This window comes from Zalophus californianus, chromosome 2 (assembly GCF_009762305.2).
Source record: "Zalophus californianus isolate mZalCal1 chromosome 2, mZalCal1.pri.v2, whole genome shotgun sequence".
Classification (NCBI taxonomy): Eukaryota; Metazoa; Chordata; class Mammalia; order Carnivora; family Otariidae; genus Zalophus; species Zalophus californianus.
The window spans coordinates 50,213,430-50,225,284 of record NC_045596.1 but is presented as its reverse complement, the minus strand read 5'-3'; positions in this window follow the sequence as shown (position 1 = coordinate 50,225,284).

The window sequence follows — 11,855 nt, the reverse complement described above, 5'->3', positions numbered from 1 at the left end:
TGAAAGAAATTGAGGAAGGCACAAAGAAATGGAAAAACGTTCCATGCTCATGGATTGGAAGAACAAATATTGTGAAGACGTCAATGCTACCTAGAGAAATCTACACATTTAATGCGATCCCTATCAAAATACCATCATATTTTTTTTCAAAGAAATGGAACAAATGATCCTAAAATTTGTATGGAACCGAATAGCCAGAGGAATGTAGAAAAAGAAAAGCAAATCTGGTGGATCACAATTCTGGACTTCCAGGTCTATTACAAAGCTTTCATCCTCAAGACAGTATGGTACTGGCACAAAAACAGACACATAGATCAATGGAACAGAATAGAGAGCCCAGAAATGGATCCTCAACTCTATGGTCAACTAATCTTCCACAAAGCAGGAAAGAATGTCCAATGGAAAAAAGACAGTCTCTTCAACAAATAGTGTTGGGATAATTGGACAGCCACATGCAAAAGAATGAAACTGGACCATTTCCTTACACCACACACAAAAATAGACTCAAAATTGTTGACAGACTTAAATGTGAGACAGGAGTCCATCAAAATCCTAAAGGAGAACACAGGCAGCAACCTCTTCAACCTCAGCCACAGCAACCTCTTCCTAGAAACATCGCCAAAGGCAAGGGAAGCAAGGGCAAAAATGAACTATTGGGACTTCATCAAGATGAAAAGCTTTTGCACAGTAAAGGAAATATTCAACAAAATCAAAAGACAACCGACAGAGTGGGAGAAGATATTTGCAAGTGACATATCAGATAAAGGGCTAGTATCCAAAATCTATAAAGAACTTATCAAACTCAAAACCCAAAGAACAAATGATCCAATCAAGAAATGGGCAGAAGACATGAACAGACATTTTTCCAAAGAAGACATCCAAATGGCCAACAGACACATGAAAAAGTGCTCAACATTACTCGGCATCAGGGAAATCCAAATCAAAACCTCAGTGAGATACCACCTCACACCAGTCAGAATGGCTAAAATTAACAAGTCAGGAAATGACAGATGTTGGTGGGGATGCGGAGAAAGGGGAACCCTCCTACATTGTTGGTGGGAATGCAAGCTGGTGCAGCCACTCTGGAAAACAGTATGGAGGTTCCTCAAAAAGCTGAAAATAGAGCTATCCTATGACCCAGCAATTGCACTAGTGGGTATTTACCCCAAAGATACAAATGTAGTGATCCGAAGGGCTACGTCACCCCGATGTTTATAGCAGCCATGTCCACAATAGACAAACTATGGAAAAAGCCAAGATGTCCATTGACAGATGAATGGATAAAGAAGCCATCCTTTCATGGCTACATAATATTCCATCACACACACACACACACACACACACACACACACACACACACACACAGAGGAATATTATGCAGCCATCAAAAGGAATGAAATCTTGCCATTTGCAATGATGTGGATGGATTTGGAGTGTATTATGCTGAGCAAAATAAGTCAATCAGAGAAAGATATGTATCATATTATCTCACTGATACAAGGAACTCTTAATCTCTGGAATCAAACTCAGGATACCTGGAATGGTAGGGGGTGGGAGGCATGGGGTGGCTGGGTGATAGACACTGGGGAGGGCATGTGCTATGGTGAGCACTGTGAATTGTGTAAGACTGTTGAATCACAGACCTGTACCTCTAAAACAAGTAATACATTATATGTTAAAAAAAAAAAAAGAAGATAGTAGGAAGGGAAAAATGAAGGGGTGGAAATTGGTGGGGGAGACGAACCATGAGAGACTATGGACTCTGAGAAACAAACTGAGGATTCTAGAGGGGAGGGTTTGGGGGAGTGGGTTAACCTGGTGATGTGTATTAAAGGGGGCACGTATTGAATGGAGCACTGGGTGTTATACGCCAACAATGAATCATGGGTATTGATGTATCACTACATCAAGGACTAATGATGTAATGTAAGGTGATTAACATAACAGGATAAAAAAATTAAAAAAAACGAACAAACTGGGGGTTGATGGCAGGAGGTGGGTGGGGTTGGGCTAAATGGGTGATGGGTATTAAGGAGAGTAGTTGTTATGATGAACACTGAGTGTTACATATAAGTGATGAATCACCGAATTCTACTGCTAAAACCAATATTACACTATATGTTAACTAACCAGAATTTAAATAAAAATTTGGAAAACAAAACAAAACAAAAAAATTAAAAATGAATATTCTTGATAAAAATTTGAAGAAATATCAGACAAAAATCTAATTGAAGGGCATTCTGCAAAACAAGTAGCCTTTGATCTTTAAAGATTTCAGGGTTACACAAAAGAAGATTCATCTGAGAAGATGTTTTCTATTGAAGGAGACTGAAAGATATCAATGAAACAGAGAAAAAGAAAATGATACAGGATTAGAGTCTGGACAGGAATATTTTTCTTTGAAGAAGAAGAAAAAAACGTTATCCCATTTGATCTAATGCTTCAGTTATCAAAAGAGTATGCTACTGACATAGAAATAGACAAATATCCAAAATAGAGCCCAGAAGTGTGTGTCTATATAAGATTATTTAGTTGATATTAAACAAAGGCACTGAAGATTTCACTTTTTCGGTGAAATGGTGAAATTACCATTTTCTGAGAAAAAAATTTCTAGAAGTGAATATCCATTTGGAAAAAGAAAAGAAAAAGGAAAAAAATATACCTTGACCTCTAACCTCACAGCTTTCACCAAAATTAGAGTAATGTAATGTATCCATGCATAAAAACTAAGTCTGTCAGGTTTCCAGAAGAAAACAAAGGAAAAAACCTCCATAACTTTAAGGCAAGCCATGACTTATTAACAGGCTAAACACTGAGTATTTCCTTACATTTTGGCACAGCAATACAACCTCATCTTTTTTCTTTGCCTATCCCAGTTCTGGGATCAGCCATTTCTCCCAGGATCTCAATTTCCATTTAGTGGAGAATGGTACTTACAAACTAAATCTAAGTACTAGTTGTGCTTTTGCTGTTAGGCTCTCTCAACAGAGAAATTAGAAAATATATGTATGTATGTATGGGTAATTTTATTTATATGTCCATATGCATAGTTTAAAACCATAATTTTGCATTGGTATCTCCAATTCTAAGCGAACACAGCAATGTTCATTTATTCTTTGTCTTTTCCTTATATATATCTTCTCTGAAAGTGAAAACCCTGGTTCCCTTTATCCTCATTATATTTTTCTGATTTGATCTCTCTCACTCACACACAAACACGATATAGGCTCCAGTCTCCCTAAACCACCAGCCTCCCCCTTGGCCCCCAAACATCTAAACTGTGGTTTTGCTCACTTTGCTGGCCTTCTCAGCCCTCACTACCTCAGTCGTGTCCTTTCCAGGAGGCTCTTTGTACTTTCCCACAGATGTTGCTAGCCCTGGAACCTCAAGAGAAGAAAAGAAACAGGAAGAGAAGGAATAGAAGATAATACATAAATATTCTTTAAACAAAGGGGATGAGAAAGGAAACAGAACAGGAATTCCTTACTGATCATTTTTATACTTATTCTGTCAGGGAGAGAGCTCTGTTTAAATCAACTATTATTGTTTTTTCTCCCTTTAGTTAGTCAATAAACATTTCAAATACTTTGGTATTCTAAAGTTAGGGACAGACCCCCATGAAACCGTCAGAATTTTTTCTTTTTATCATAATGAGATGTCAATTTTTACTTCTGATAACAGTCCTTGTCTTTTTTTTTTTTAAGATTTTATTTACTTATTTGACAGAGAGAGACACAGCGAGAGAGGGAACACAAGCAAGGGGAGTGGGAGAGGGAGAAGCAGGCTTCCCGCTGAGCAGGGAACATGATGCGGGGCTCAATCCCAGGACCCTGGGATCATGACCTGAGCCAAAGGCAAATGCTTAATGACTGAGCCACCCTGGCACACCAAAACTCCTTATCTTTATGTCTACTTTAATTAATAATATTATAGACATATCAGCTCTCCTGTAGTTACCCTGAGCATGATACATCTTTTTCTATCCATTCCTTTACTTTCAACTTATCTATGTCTCCTTTTGTTTTTCATTACTTGTAGTTTTCAATTCTTTTTTCTATTAGTTTTACGCTTTTGCTCTTCATATATTTTTATTTTAATAGGTTTATTCTGTCTGTTTAAATTGAATATTATACAACATCATGTAGTAGCTATGCACCAGTATAATTCCATTTCTAGTCTTTCATTTTTATCTAATGCAGTCATATATTTCTACCTATATTACTAATACAAAATACATATTTATATTTTTGATATGAAGTCACACCTCTCTTATAGAACTAAGAGATAACAAATAAAGATCACTTGTATTTAAAAAAATATTCACATAGTTACTTTTCTGGTGCTTTTCATTCTTCTTGAGCATCTGAGTTTTCACTTGGTATCATTTGCCTGCTGAGGAACTTCCTTAATCTTGTCTTATTTTTTGTTTTAAAAATTTTATTTATTTATTTGACAGACAGAGACACAGCCAGAGAGGGAACACAAGCAGGGGGAGTGGGAGAGGGAGAAGCAGGCTTCCCGCTGAGCAGGAAGCCCCATGCGGGGCTCGATGGGATCATGACCTGAGCCGAAGGCAGACACTTAATGACTGAGCCACCCAGGAGCCCCTTAATCTTGTCTTATGATACATTGACTGTAGCAACTTTTTTTCTAGATGGGTCTTCTGAGGCAAGGGAAACAAAAGCAAAGATAAACTATTGGGAATTCACCAAAATAAAAAAAACTTCTGCACAGCAAAGCAAACAATCAACAAAACTAAAAGGCAACCTACTGAATGGGAGGAGGTATTTGCAAATGACACATCCAGTAATGGTTTAGTATCCTAAATATATAAAGAACCTATAAAATTGAATACCCAAAAATCAAATAATCCAATTAAAGAAGACATGAATAGATATTTCTCCAAAGACATACAGATGGCCAACAGACACATGAAAAGATGCTCAACATCACTGATCATGAGGGAAATGCAAATCCAAACTACAATGAGATATCACCTCACACCGGTCAGAGTGGCTAAAATCAACAACCCAAGAAACAGGTGTTGGTGAGGATGTAGAGAAAAGGAACCATCTTGCACTGTTGGTGGAATGCAAACTGGTGCAGCCACTGTGGAAAACAGTAGGGAGTTTCCTCAAAAAGTTAAAAATAGAACCACCCCACAATCCAACAATCACACTACTATGTATTTACCCAAAGAATACAAAAATACAAATTCAAAATCCCTTTGAATTCACCCTGATGTTTATAGGACCATGATCTACAATAGCCAAATTATGGAAAAAGCCCAAGTATCCATCAATTGATCCATGGATAAAAGATATGGTATACATATACAATGGAATATATCTCAGGCATAAAAGGAATGGGATCTTGCCATTTGTAACGGCATGAATGGAGATAGAGAGTATTATGCTAAGCAAAATGAGTCAGAGAAAGACAAATACTATGATTTCACTCATATGTGGAATTTAAAAAACAAACGCACAAAGGGAAAAAAAGAAAAGAGAGAGAGGCAAACCAGGCAACAGACTCTTAACCATAGAGAACAAACTGATGGTTGTCAGAGGAGAAGTGGGTGGGAAATAAGTGATGGGGATTACGAAGAGCACTTGTAATGAGCACCAGGTGTTGTATGGAAGTGTTGAATCACTATATTATACACCTGAAACTAATATTACACTGCATGTTAACTAGACGGAATTTAAACAAAAACCTTTTTTAAAAATAAAAATTAATTTCATCCACTTGCTCTCCATTTTCTTCAATTTTTATAAAAAATATTAGAAGGAAGCAATATAAATAATTATATAAATAATATTAGTATGCAAATTCACCCATTATTAATATATGCCATTTTCATTTCCTGTCTTCCTAGATAATAAAACAGATAGAGATGCGTGGATGGGGGCGCCTTGCTGGCTCAGTCAGTTAAGCGTCAGACTCTTGGTTTCAGCTCAGCCATGATCTTATGAGTTGTGGGATGAAACCTTGCCTTGGGCTCCCTGCTTAGGGGTGAGTCTGCGTGGAGATTCTCTCCCTCTGCCCCAAACCCCCCCTCAAATAGATAAATAAATCTTGAAAAAAAAAAAAAGAAATTCATGGATGTACTTGGTGAGCCCTTGAGAGTACTGAAAACCATCCCCTTTTCTATAAAAAAGAAAGTGCACATATACAGACACATATAACATTGCCTAAAATTTCTTATAATGGATTTACATAGAATGCATACTATTTTAAGCACACTTTAGGCAAATTATCCAGGCAATTTGATTCAAATCTCTCTTTTCCTGAAACTATATCATGTGAACAGAAAACATTTAAAAAAAAAACACTTTCAGTTAAAGAAATATAAATTATTCCATGAGGTGTGGTCTTTCTGCAGACTTCTACTGTCAAAAAGTTTTTCCTTCACTTGAACTGAAATTGATCTCTCTGTATGTCCCATGATCTATGTCCATTTATTGAGATCTTAAAGACCTATCTTTAACTCCTCATTCATGGAATAGCCTTTCATATACTTAAAGGCATCTCTTGGAAGTCTCAGCATTAGTTTTTTACAACTTACATAATAATATTTTAATTTACCTCTTTGTTCTTTTTATTTTCCAGTTTGTGTTTAAATTCTTATATATATAATCTTCACAACTGATTCCAAAAATCTAACAACATGTTATAAGTACACTCCTGTGTTCTGGAAATACTGATTAATTTTGTTTGGGAATACATCTTCTACAAAGAGGAATAGTAAAAAATGAATCTAGAAATTACATTGAGGCAAGCTCCTGGAGGCACTTTCATGCTTTCCAAGTAATTTATATTTTATTCTGTGTCTAATAAGAAACTGTTTTTGCTTTAAACAGGATTTTCTTATGATTACAGTCACACTTTGGAATAATTACTTTGACAGTGGTATGCAATTTGGATTGGAAAGTTTAGAGAAGGCACTTAAAAAATGCTGAATGAAGAAAGGCAGGCAGAAGTTCAATTAAGAGGCTCATATAATTGTATTAGTGGAAAACAATAAAGTTCTGAACTTTACATCAGTGATGATGGAAATATAAATTACACACAAATGATGGAGCTATCAGAGAGAAAGTCAATAATAGCCAATTACTTGGTTGAAAATTTTAAAATGAATAAATAATTTATATTTTGTGTGTTCTTCCTGACACCACTAACAGAAAAAATAAATCAGAACAGGATTGGGGGTCTCTGGGTGGCTCAGTGGTTTGAGCATCTGACTCTGGATTTTGACTCAGGTCATGATCATTTCTGCACTCAGCGAGGAGTCTGCTTGAGAGTCTCTCCCTTTCTCTTTGTCTCTCCCCCTCTCATGTACAAACTCTCTCGCTCTCTCTCTCAAATAAGTAAATAAATCTTTTAAAAAAAAGAACAGGATTGGGTAGAGGGGAGAAAGTTGATAATGATTGTAATCATAATAATGACAACCATATCATCATTAATATGCTCAGACATGGTTCTGAGTACTTTGTAAGTATTAAATGTTGTAAATCTTACATTTTACCTTGTGATAGGTACCATTAGTATCTCCATTTTACAGATGAGGAAACTGAGGCACATGATTAGGAAATTTGCTGAAGTTCATCCAGGCATTAAATCATAAAAGCAAAGTTTTAAACCCATATAGTTTAGTGCAAAATTCTGTACTGTTAACCCATTCTACCATACTGCCTCTCTATAACAGTTCAGATTATTAGTCAAATAGTTCTTACAATAAAAAACCCTCTAATTTTCAAGAATATATTTAAAGCCTCTAAGAAAATTGTTATAGCCAGAATATAAAATTATAAGTAGAAGCACTGTATACCATAGTTCAGCTCTGGCTCAGATCTCTGTCTCTCTTTAAACAAGTTTAGGAGATGGAAGTTAACCTCTTCAATATGAGTCGAGTAGCAGAATGGAGTTATACAGGAAAACATAAAATTCTCCTTATCCCATGCAAATCAGTGAAGTATTTTTTTCTGTTTTTATTAATCTTATCCACAAAGTATTAGTCCTTTTTAATTAGGTATATTATTAATTTCCTTTTCTTACCAAATATCCTAAAAATATTAATACCAACTGATGACTAATACTTTCCAACTATCTGAGCTAGTACAGTGACAGAGTTCTTGGCAAGTGAAAAGAACAAAAAATTATTGGAAATATGTTCCAGACTGAAAGAATACCTCATGAACTGTAATCAGTGTTAATTCAGTAACATGTTGGTCTCATATTTTGTATTAGGTCTATGTCAGCCCCAAATCTATGAAATGAGGTGTAGAATATTTTACATGAGGTAAGAAACAAATGCATATTTGAATAAATAAACTAGCTAAAAATCACTTTTATTTTGGAATTGAATGGAAGGTGAGAGAGGAGGAATCTAAATAATGTTAAGTATAGAGTATATGACTAAAAGTAATCCACACACTGCTTAATTAGTTAAATTTCAACCTCCAATTCATTTCTCAGTAGTTGTGTGTTAAGTGCATCACATGCAGTATCTTGTTTTATGCCTAAAACCAACAAATGAGTTATGAATCATTAGCAGTTTCTCATAGACACATGATGTGAGTGAAATGATTTCATCCAGATGAGACCCAATATAAGGCAATATAGTGAGGCATTGAATGGACAGAACTCCTAATGGAAAATATGAAGTTAGAGAGGAAAAAACACTGTTTCCTCTTTTTCAATTTTGATGAGGGTTGTCTCTGACAGTAGCTGCTACAGCCACAATTTGGGTCAAACATTTATCCCAATACTACAAAGCTCATAGTATCACATTTTTTCCGTACTTCCTATTTGTGACAGAAAACCTTTTAAAGTTTAGGATGACGAGAAATGTAATCTCAGTTAATATTTGAAGGTTAGCTCTTTTTTTAACAACTGAAGAAAAAAAAAATTACTTCTACTTCAAGTGTAGGCAATTTCTGAACTGAGATAAGCACATGGGATGAGAGCCAGAAACATTAAGTAATAGTATAGAGCACATTGCTGTTTGGAGCTTAAAGTGCCACACTGAAAGCATCCAAGTTTTCAGGAATGAAGTAAAAGTGTTATAATTGCAATACATACATCAATTTCAAACACTCAAGGCAAATAAACAAAAAGTATACTATAATGCGGGTAAAAGCAGTTGAAATAATATTGAGCTATATAGTATGTTACATCTTCAGGAACTTACAGATAGTTTTGTTTAGGTGTCTCTCTCTCTCTCTCTTTATTTTAATTTTGTTTTGTATTTTAACCCAAAGAGAAGTTGTTTGTTCTGTATCTAGATTTTCTAAAAGAAATTTCAAGTCAAACTTTTCCTTCTACTCAATTTAAAAATCCAAAATTCCTTCTGAAAAATGCATTTTTATTTACTTATGAGAATTTCTCTTCAATTTTCATTATTCAAAAGAAAATTAAGTCAATTTATATGATTAATTCATCAAATACAACTTCATATTTAAAAGAACTTCAAATTATGCTGAATTATAAGAAATAAAAATTGCAAAAAGCCCTATTCTTTATCTCCCAGAAATCTAACTTGCATGAATACTCTGAATTTTATTTTATATTGCCTATCTATCTTCTATCATCCATCTATCATCTATTTTATTTATCATATTTCTCTCTCTACTTACCGACCTATTATCTATCTACCTCCTCAAACATATCCTTTAAGTTGGATTGAGTGTGGAGAGTAACAAAGCCATTATCAATTCCCCCATTTTTCCTGTTAAAACAATCCTGAATTTGGGGAGATAGAAATTGACCCAACTAAAAATTCATTTTTCCAGGCCACTATGTTCCAGGGGCAGAGAGGTTGAAGAAATGAGGAATGTAACATAATTCTGGCTAATGATGCAGCAGAGTACGTTGGGTGTTTCTGTAAAATTTTTATTTGTTAAAAGTTGACAAATATACACAATGCTTTCCCCTCCTCCTCCTGTCTTCTTTCTCTTTTTTTCCTTCTTCTTTCATTGAACATGAATATGATGGCTGGACCTACAGCAGCCATCTTGAAATCCTAAGATAATAATAACCAAAATTATAAAAAGTAAATATTAAATAATAGCAGATTTCAGGCAAAACAATGAAATACTAGGCAGATACATATCATTTATATGAAATATTTTTGGCAAGGAAACAGTCACATCATATTGCAAAAGTTCTAAAATGGTGTACAAAATATTCACAAAGATAATATCATTTTGTAAATATATAAAGAAGAAAGAGAAAAGTGTAGAGAATCTGGGTATTCCTTGGAAGTGGAATAAAAAAAGGAGGGCTGATAGAAGTGGTTTATACCAAATGTAACCAATAATGAGTTGTGTTCTCAATTATAGTACTTAAGAACAGTACTCAAGCTAACCAAAGGCTAATAAGTGATTTATTGTTAACATGTACCAGTTTGTTTTCCGATTGTTTTGCAGAAATAATATTTTCAAAGGATAGAAAACTTGGAAAATAAGAATATAATAAAAATATCATTTCTAATAATTTCACTAAATTTCCCCCATTTTTGTCATACTACTTCAAAGTGGCTTAAAACAACAATTTATCATTATTTTATTTCAGTATTATTGGGCCAAAAATATGAGCAGGCACCATAGACTTATCTCACCTCCATAACACCTGGAGCCTCTGCAGGGATAATGTGAATCACTGGGGCTACTGGAGCTTCTCTGTCTCTGTCTGTTTCTCCCCCACACTGCTCACGACCTGTCCATGTGGTTACTTTGAGCTTTTGTATGGCCTACACAGAGTGATCTGACTTCTTAAACGGAAGTTCAGGGCTTCCTTCACCACCCACCCACCCCCCCAAAAAAAGAAAAGAAAAAGAAACTGATAAACATTTTAAAGGTTAGGTCCCAAACTGGCAAGCATCAGTTCTGTCATGTTCAAAGCTTGGATTCAAGGGGATGGGATTTAGCCCCCACCTTTCAAAGGAAGGGATGTCAAAGAATCCCCGACCATTTTTAACCCATCACAACATTTATATATGTGTTTATTTGAGTACTTGATTAAATGGCCAGATATCTTTCAATCAAAATGAAACTCAATATAGGTTAAGGAAAATATAAAACTCTAAATAAAAAAAAAATGAACAGTATACAATAAATTGTCAGATCGATAGAGAAGATTAAAAAGAGGTGATACAGGTCTGTGATTCAACAGTCTTACACAATTCACAGCGCTCCAAGACTGTTGAATCACAGACCTGTACCTCTGAAACAAATAATACATTATATGTTAAAAAAAAGAAGAAGATAGTAGGAAGGGAAGAATGAAGGGGGGGAAATAGGAGGGGGAGATGAACCATGAGAAACTGTGGACTCTGAGAAACAAACTGAGGGTTCTAGAGGGGAGGGGGTGGGGGGAATGGGTTAGCCTGGTGATGGGTATTAAAGAGGGAACGTATCGAATGGAGCACTGGGTGTTATATGCAAACAGTGAATCATGGAACACTACATCAAAAAGTAATGATGTAATGTATGGTGATTAACATAACATAATAAAAAATAAAAAGAGGCAATACATATATTGCCTAATGTAACTGAAACATGCAGTTAGTTTTCAAGCCAGGCTAGATATAGTGTTCAAACCATATTCTCTCTTTCTTTCACCTGTTCTTTCACCATGGAATAACTCAAATGGAGAGATTTTGCCATAAGATAATACCTGTAACAACATTGTAGCTTGGAAAAAAGGGTATCTGGTTAGCTTGCCTGAACCACATAACCAACCCTGTGGCTAGAAAGATGGGACCATGTAATTCAACTGCCGGCTCCATTATATGGGAGAAGTATATTTCTCAAAAGGATGCATTAGACATTAGTTATGGTAAAAATTTGTGT